A 9,566-nucleotide genomic window follows, 5' to 3' on the forward strand; every position below is an offset into this window, starting at 1 on the left:
CGTCGGTGCTCTCATCCAGTTGTATTGCAAAATAACCTTCTTTCAGTCTTTCAATTAGTTGCACCTTTATATCATCTGCCATGTCTTCTATCCTTGATATATTCTTCCTTCATTCTTTGGAAAAATATTTTAGGTTTGCCAGCTAAATCAGGATGGTTCTTCATTAAATGCCTTTTCAATCTGGCTGGTTTCAAAGCTTCATTTGACAAAATTTTGTTACAAATCAGACACTGCGGTCTATCTGAATTTGAAGCACATTCAACAAAACCAAATTAAAAGTAATCCTCATCATATTTTATTAACATTGGTGTTGGCTTTCTCTTGCATTTTGACAAGTCATTAGCTTCTGATTGTGAATCGTCAAAACTCTCGTCTGTTTCGTGTAACGGCAACTCTGTTTTCTTACGCTTCAAAAACGTATCCATTCCCTACCTACAGCAAACAACAAAATAATTATTTACTTAGGAACTACAGCGAACGTGAACAAAATAGGCGAGTTACACCAGTAGACGGAGTATATTATAGTATTACCATATTATTAAACGCTCTGACCATATGTTTTAATTTCGACAATAGACTAGAATACATCTTACTGAATTTGACGTCACTGTAGTAAACGCATAGAATAATTAAACCAGCATCACTAACACTACTAAAATAGTAAATGGTCTTACTCTGGCCGAAAAGGCTCATAGGGCACCGAAGTGTTTCGAACTTAAAGGAGATAATTAACAAGACACTGCATTATTATGGAACTACACAGTGTTAATTAATGGATATTTCACAACGCCCTCGCGGACCCCCTCTGTGTCCTTTGCGGACCCCCTTCGGTCTGCTGACCACAGTTTGAAAACAGCTGCCCTAATGTCTTGCTAAGTTCAGATGAAGAAAAGGTGTTTGATTGAGCTGAATGGTGTTACCTACTCTTTACTTAAATTTCATTTTGTACCTCATTGATTTATGTCTTGGCTCCTTCCACAGTCCAAAGACACACAGGTTAAGTGGATTGGCAATACTCAATTGCCCATGGTGTGTGCATGTGTATGAATGAATTCACTTTGCAGTGGGTTGGTACCCTGTTCATGGATTGTTCCTGCCTTGCACACTGTACTTGCTGGGTTAGGCTCCACCTTTCCCTCAAACCTGCTCAGGATTACGTGGTCATACAAAATGGTCATTAATAAATTTGGTAGTATTGTTCTATTATATTTTTGATAGTTTGGCAATATGTTGTTGTGTCAGTTGCTGGCTAGTGTATTCTTGAGAACATCTTAAATATTTTCATCTTATCTTGATGGAATTCTTTGTTGTATACTAACTATATTATGCAGAAATCTCAATCCTTAGTTTTCTTTGCTATTTTTTTTTTTTTTGTTTTGTGTTATTTTCCTGTTATTTGATCATTTTTTATATTGTGTTGTTCCAGTTTTTGATTATTGTGTATATGTAAATAATACAACATAGTTTATTTGTTGTATTATTTACCTTTCTGCTGTTATTTTGAGTCATAGGTGCAAGGCCTCTGACACTGCAGGCAGCCTATATGAGGCCTGAGATACCTTAGTCTTGTGCTGATTTTGAATTCCTTTAGCTTATGTGATATTTTATGTTATGTTATTGATTCTGCCTCTTTGAGATTTCAGTTTTTGTAAATTTCTAGTTATTCCTGGAAATTCTATTGTTTGCTTTTTCTGTAATCCTTTATCAATAAACAGTATTGTAATTATAATGAATTGTGTTTACACTGTTTTGGCCAGGAGTTTTATGGTATTTCTCTCCCTTTTGAGATTAATAGCCTCATGCTTTTATTAGAATTTTGAATTAGGACTACTTGGAGTTTTAGACCTAGTTTTGAAATGAAAATGTTTTGAGTTATGTGGACAGAGAAATCACAATTGTGACTGTGTCCTTCACTAGGTAAGACAAATTAAATATAAAATATAAAAGGGCAACTTATGCACCAATATGTGCAAGACAAAACCCAGCCCTCCACAATTAATATGCTGTATGATAAGCAGCATACAACACACCAACTGAAATTCTTATAATATTAAATACTTACTTTATTGTTTCAGTGGGATTTATCTGATCATTCTATTTTCTTTTAGGTCCTTATTTTGCAAGAATATAGAACAGCAAAGATGATAGATAATAATTTGTGTTACAGCTACTAAAGTTAAGTGTCACGTAAGAGTGTGCTCCTATTGTAAATGTGCTTATTACAAGTAAATCTTCATATAAATGATAAACTGCATACACACAGTATTATTTTTTTTCAAGTGTAGAAGATATCATCTATATTCTGTTTTGGGCTGCTGAACTGATCACACATCCCATTCATGAATGTTGTATATAAACAAGTAACATTATCAATTGGGGAATGAAAAAAGTAAATAGGTGTCTATTATTTCTCTTTGCGTTTTATAAGATTTATTGAAAACCAGACTCACGGGCTAATGAAGGAAGCAAACAGCACATTCCCTAACCACAGAAGGAGGTAAACGTCTGTAATCATTCATTTGTTGCATGAGCTGTAACCATTACAACCGTTGTTATAAAATACATTAAAATGTGATGAAGTAGACAGCCCTATTTATACAGCTAAGAAATCTAAAGTTTAACACTGTGACCTGCTAAGTGCTAACCTAGAGTATAAGACTCAATATATTTCCAACAAAAGGATCATTTTATAAAGGCATCTAAAAATAGTTTAAATTCTTCAGTTAAAAGGTAAGCATTATAAAGATTTAAACAATAAAAGCAGGGTATCATATTTACTGATTCTGTAGATATCTAAATTGTATGTAGCATGAATTATCTTAAAATGTATTAGTTGAATGCTAAATAACATGGTGTAGTGGTTAAGACTTTAGACTTCAAACCCTGAGGTTGTGGGTTCAAACCCTGCTACAGACACTCTATGATTATAAGCAAGTCACTTAAACTGCCTGTGCTACATTTGGAAAACCAAAAGTGATGTAACCAATTGTATCATAAATGCAGTAAGTCTCCTTGGATAAAGGCATCAACCAAATGTAAATAATTAATATGCATGTATCCTAAACAAATAACTGTAAAGTATTAGAAGTCATCTCTCCTCTCTTTCTAACGTCTTGCTTCCTCTCTGTTTGTTCCTGTTTTACTTACTTGACCATTCTCCTTGTACCCTACCACCACCTTCTCACCTGTATCTCTTTATGATGTCCTAATCCTCTACCACTTAGAATGTCATTTTGCACTGATGCTCCTTTTATCACACACACGCGCACACACACACTGTCCATGTGTCTTTTTAGTTCCCGTTGCTCTTAATCTTGCAAGAATTACTCATCCCTTGAAGAAACCAACTTTAAACCTTGTGCCGTGTTCTCATGTGCTCATATATTTCCTATTTTCTTTATTCTTGTTTTAGTTGTGAAATGAATGTGTTTTGTCATCCTGAAATCTGGGTCATGGTAATTTTTGACTTTGCACTATTTTCTATCATCCTTATTAATTTATACAAACTTTGATGCCAGATTTGAATGGTCTGTTTTACATACACTGAGTGAAAGAGCATCAACATAGCACTAAGTGATAACTATTCATTAATGGTTATGTTTTGCCATGGCTTATAAGAAATGGCACAGTTCTTTACAAAAGTGTGCATATCGTCTGATAAAAGCTGTCAGTATGCTATGAACAAATATTTACTAAAAAAATCTTTTGGTTTGAGGACACATCTGCTTTTGGGGCAGATGCAAGTCTAAAATATTTTTTTCTCTGTGCATTACTATCACTCATATTGAATCACATACTGTACATACACAAATAGCATACTCAAATCATATTTTTCTTTGTAAGTGGTGCATTATATATGGTGAGGTTCTGTGTTGTGTGAGTCTTTCTGGCTTTACTATGAAACAATCAAAGATGTGTATTTATTGTGACATTTTCATACATTGCTGTATCTATAATGTCTTTGAAATCTTTTCTGCACTCAACTTTTATCGTCATTCATCCACATACATAATACAGTGGAACCTCGGTATATGTCCTTAATTCGTTCCATACCTTTTGACTTATACCAAACAGGACGTATACCAAACAAATTTTTCACATAAGAAATAATGGGAAAATGATTAATCCGTTCCCATGAAAAAAAAAATCCAATTGCTACTTGCATATTATACATTGATGGGGTTGTATAAAATAATTTAAACACTGCTTAATACTAAAATACATAAATACAAAATCAATTAGATGAAATAAATGAAAATTTTACCTCACTTTACTTTTTAATAACATCTTTGTTTTTCACAATCGTAGATACCGTCGTTCTCAGCAAACGGTATGCAACAGCCATGTCCCGGATACGCATGCCACCTTCATACTTTTCAACAATCAATTCAAATTTACATGAAAAAAACACAAAATCACGTTGTGACGATGCAGGTTTGCTGTATGCTCCCATCTGCTGCCGGGGAGCCCTTAAATCCTACACCGTCGGTAATGTGCCTCGCTGCTAACCTCATCGGTAACAATAAAGCAAGGTGATGGTGAAAAAGTGCAAAGTGCTTTTATTAAAACAATTAACAAAACAAGGTGTTCAAATTAAAGTGCAGTCTCCAAAGTTCCAATAAATAATCCATAAAATCAGAAGTGAAACGTGGAGGTTAAAAACAATAAAAACAACAAAGTTAAAATAGAGCAGGAAGCATTCTTTAAAAAAGAAGAAGCCCAGTACCTTTTTACCTGGCAGCCCCCCGGCTTCCCAACAGGGGAGTTGCCCTACTTGCAGCTGACGTTAACTCTGCCTACTTCAACTACTTCAGTCTCTCTCTCTCTCTCACTCACTCAACCTCCAGTCCGTTCTTTCTTTTTCCTCCCCTTCTAGCCGACTCGTGCTTCTGTTTATCAAGATAAGCAGCCCCAGGAACAATCATAAATGCGGACGGTCCCTCACAAGTGCACTTTGGTGAGAAACGCCCACATCGCTAATCGCCCTGACAACCTTCAGCCACATAACCACCACGCCCCCTCACCAAGCTGCGAGCGCGGTGATTTATTTTAAAGCTGGACTTTGACAGGAGCTGTGGACCCGCTATATCACACATGTGAAAGTTCACAGAGAGTTATTGTGTGGGTTGTTCACTGAATGCTAGCAACTGGCGCACTAACGCTCATGGGCAGTCGTGGCTTTGTCTCGAGAGAGGTAAACAAGGTTAGCACGCAAGTCGTATTCCAAACAAAGGTCATAAACCAAGCAAAATTTTTCGTGTCCAAACAGGACGTATACCAAGTTGGACTTATTCCAAAGCAGACGTATACCAAGGTAGCACTGTATATGGTTGAACAAAATTGCATTCATTACAGTCCCCGGTGCATAGGCAAAACAACATACATTTAACATACACCATAACATTACCAAAACCAGTGCAACGTAACAAAACAAAAGACGCAGGGCTATAAAGCTCAAACAAGGCTCAATATCCATAGTAAAGTGTAGAGTGTTAAGTGACAGTACATAATTGGGGGAAATGTTGTAGAGATATAATACTGGGTGACATGTAGGAGTTCAGAAGTCTAAATGCTTGGGGAAAGAAGTTATTATAGGACCTGCTGTGTTGGTCCTTATGCTGTGCTATCTCCTAGCTGAGGGCAGGAGGTTAAACAATATGTGTGATCAGTGTGAGGGACATCTTTCACAACTGCATAGGCTCTGCGCAGAGTACATGTCTAAAAAATGTTTGGGATCGAGGACAGGGAAACCCTATGATCTTATCAGCTCTCATCACTACATACTGCAGAATCTTACGGTCATGGGCTTTGCTGACCCCAAACCAAACAGAGATACAGTTTGTCAGAACGCTCTCCAAGGTCCCTGTGTAAAAGATGGTAAGAATATATTGTGACAAGCTAATTCTCTTGAGTCTCTGCAGAAAAAAAGACATTGTTGTGCCTTCTTGACAACAGGGTTGGCGTTGATTGTCCAGAAAAGGTCACCAGAGATATACAGGCCAATAAACTTGTTGCTACTGACTCTCTGCTCAGAAAAGCCATTGATGAGCAGTAGGGAATAGTGAGCCAATGTTCTCCTGAAAGCAACAGGCATCTCTTTTGTCTTATTGATTATTTGCACTACACCAACTCAGTAGATGTTCAACCTCCTCTATGTAGGATGTGTCATCATCGTTGCTGTTGAGGCCCACGATGGTTCTATTATTCACAAACTTAATGGTTAAATTGGACTCAGACTTGGCAGTGCCAAGTTTCTCTCTCTCATTCACAGAATGTATATGGCAAATGAGAAAAATGTAAATTTCATAAACCATTAGTTATATTTATAGTCTGCCATATTTCACTGCCAAGTTCAAAACAAATGAAGAATTAAAACCTTCATCTCAATTAAGTAGGTGCATCAATTTGTTGGATTTTCAAACTACACATATTACAGAGGATTTTGCATTTTTTAAACTATTTTCCCAATAACTTTCCTTACTGTGAAGGCTGGAAAATGTTTGTTTAGAACCCTGAAACTGACCAAGCATTTAAAAAATTATTTATAACTGATCTGATTCTATGGCACCTCGACAGTTTTCTTCCCTTTGAACCAGAGGCCGATACTTCCAGTCTTAGTGTAGGTGCAATATTATCTCAGAGATCCACCAGTGTGCCTTCTTTTCTAAGGAAATGCATCATTGACTGGACAGGACTGAAGTACCATTTGTTAAATTCATTGCACATTAAAATACCTGAAGTCCAGTGAGAGATTAAATACTAGTCAGGCTCATTGATCTTGATTCTTTAACACCTGAGCCTACAAAAAAACTCGTAGATCTGGCCCACCTTAAATCCGTTCGCACCTCTCTGTCAGCGTCCTGTAAATGTGCCGATTAAGACAAGCAGCACATGTGAGTTGATGGCTGCCGCTGAATTGTTTGGTTGTCACTTTCAAGTGTACCGAAATAGCCAAATATTTTACACTTTCGACAACCGCCAATGCCTCTTAAACATCTTAGATTCACAGGTGACGATTTCAGTAGTGGACACTTTGATGTTTATGAATGTTCAAACTCCCAAAAGCTGGATGTGATTTTATCGATGAAACCGGTTGTGTGCTTACAACGCTTGACAGATGCCGAATGTCACTTCAACACAAGTCCTACAAATACCGTTGTAATTGAAACAAACCATGAAACTCAAACCGATTATGACAGCAGCAATTCAAGCTGTCAGATTTGAGACAAGATTACTGTTCACATGGCCAACTGTAAGTTGCATGCTTAAGAGTAAGCTCAGCGCACAGCTTGGTCATGTTTCAACCGGAGGGCCGAACTGACAACATGGTATACAAAGAGATCCTTAACAAATAATTATTGGCATATTTTCCCTCAGTTTAAAAAGGTTTAATTTTCTTCTTAATAAAAATTTTAATGCAGTACTTCGCCGCTGCGAAGCGCGGGTATTTTGCTATATATATATATATATATGACAGCAACACTCATAACAGTGACAAAACAATCACATTGACAGTCATGTTACGTTATTTTTAAAATGTTTCCTTTTCTTTTTCATTACTTCTTTAACACACTACTTCTCCGCTGCGAAGCGCGGGTATTTAGCTAGTCTATACTAATAAAAGGCAAAGCCCTCACTGAGTCACTCACTCACTCATCACTAATTCTCCAACTTCCCGTGTAGGTAGAAGGCTGAGATTAGGCAGGCTTATTCCTTACACCTTAATTACAAAAGTTAAGCAGGTTTCATTTCGAAATTCTACATGTAACGGTCATAACGGTCGACAACGTCCGCCATGGTGAACTCTCTTATTTATGGCCCCATCTTCACAAAATTTGGTAGGCGGTTTCCCTGCGCTAACCGAAACCGATGTACGTACTTATTTCAATGGTATGACGCCACTGTCGGCCGCCATATTGAACTTTCCAACGTCACTAATTTTCCAACTTCCCGTGTAGGTAGAAGGCTGACTCCATCTTCACGAAATTTGGTAGGTGGCTTCCCTGCGCTAACCAAAACCAATGTACGTACTTATTTCAATGGTATGACGCCACTGTCGGCCGCCATATTGAACTTTCCAACGTCACTAATTCTTCAACTTCCCGTGTAGGTAGAAGGCTGAAATTTGGCAGGCTCATTCCTTACAGCTTACTTACAAAAGTTAAGCAGGTTTCATTTCGAAATTCTACGCGTAATGGTCATAACGGTCAACAACGTCCGCCATGTTGAACTTTCTTATTCATGGCCCCATCTTCACGAAATTTGGTAGACGGCTTCCCTGAGCTAACTGAAACCAATGTACGTACTTATTTCGGTGGTATGACGCCACTGTCAGCCGCCATATTGAACTTTCCAACGTCACTAATTCTCCAACTTCCCGTGTAGGTAGAAGGCTGAAATTTGTTACTTATTCTGGTGGTATGATGCCACTGTCGGCCACCATATCGAACTTTTCAACGGTCTTTGTTACTTATGGGCCCATCTTCAAGAAATTTGGTACGTGGGTTCCCAACGCTAACTGAATCCTACTTACATACTTATATACGTCCATAGCCTGTAGCTCAGTCACCGTGTGAGGCGGCGTTTGGGTCCCCCATCCCAACGCCTCCCACGTTGTTGGCTGCCTGCCTATATAAGGCCGTCCGTCGCTCCAGTCTCTACATTCCCTTTCTTGCTTCGCCACGGGATTCACGTCTCCCTGCTGATAACTACAGCCTTTTTATTTAATCCACAACTTCTCCGCTGTTTTATTGTTCATTTATTACGATTATAGTTATTGTGTAGGTATTTTAGACTTACTTTACATTGTTCAGGTACCCATTTCCTTTATCGTCCCAACCGTACCACCATTAACATGTCTATCGAGGTGATCACCATCGATCAAAGAACTGTCACTTACCAAGTGGTTTCCATACCCGGAGATGGCACCTACCTTTTCCATTCTCTTTGTTACATATTGCACGGCCATATCAGGCTCACTCTTGATATCCGGAGGAACATTGTGTCTTATGTATTGAATGACTGGGACAGGTTCAAGGTGTGGACTGATGACGGTACAGGAGATTATACTACACAGGAGCACTATAAGAGTGAAATGCTTAAGCCCTTCACCTATGGTTGATGGCTGCCACTGAATTGTTCGGTTGTCGCTTTCAAGTGCGCTGAAATGGCCAAATATTTTACACCTTTCGACAACCGCCAATGCCTCTTAAACATCTTAGATTGACAGGTGACGATTTCAGTAATGGACACTTTGATGTTTATGAAACAAACCATGAAACTCAAACCGATTATGACAGCAGCAATCCAAGCTGTGAGAATTGAAACAAGATTACTGTTCACATTGCCAACTGTACGTTGCATGCTCAAGAGTAAGCTCAGCGCACAGCTTGGTCATATTACAACCGGAGGGCTGAACTCACAATGTGGTATACAAAGAGATCCTTAATAAATAATTATTGTTATATTTTCCCTCAGTTTAAAAAGGTTTCATTTTCTTCTTGATAAAAATTTTAAGGCAGTACTTTGCCGGGTATTTTGCTAGTTATTAATATTATTCAGTACAC

The sequence above is a fragment of the Polypterus senegalus genome, chromosome 1 (genome assembly GCF_016835505.1).
Source record: "Polypterus senegalus isolate Bchr_013 chromosome 1, ASM1683550v1, whole genome shotgun sequence".
In the NCBI taxonomy this organism is placed as follows: Eukaryota; Metazoa; Chordata; class Cladistia; order Polypteriformes; family Polypteridae; genus Polypterus; species Polypterus senegalus.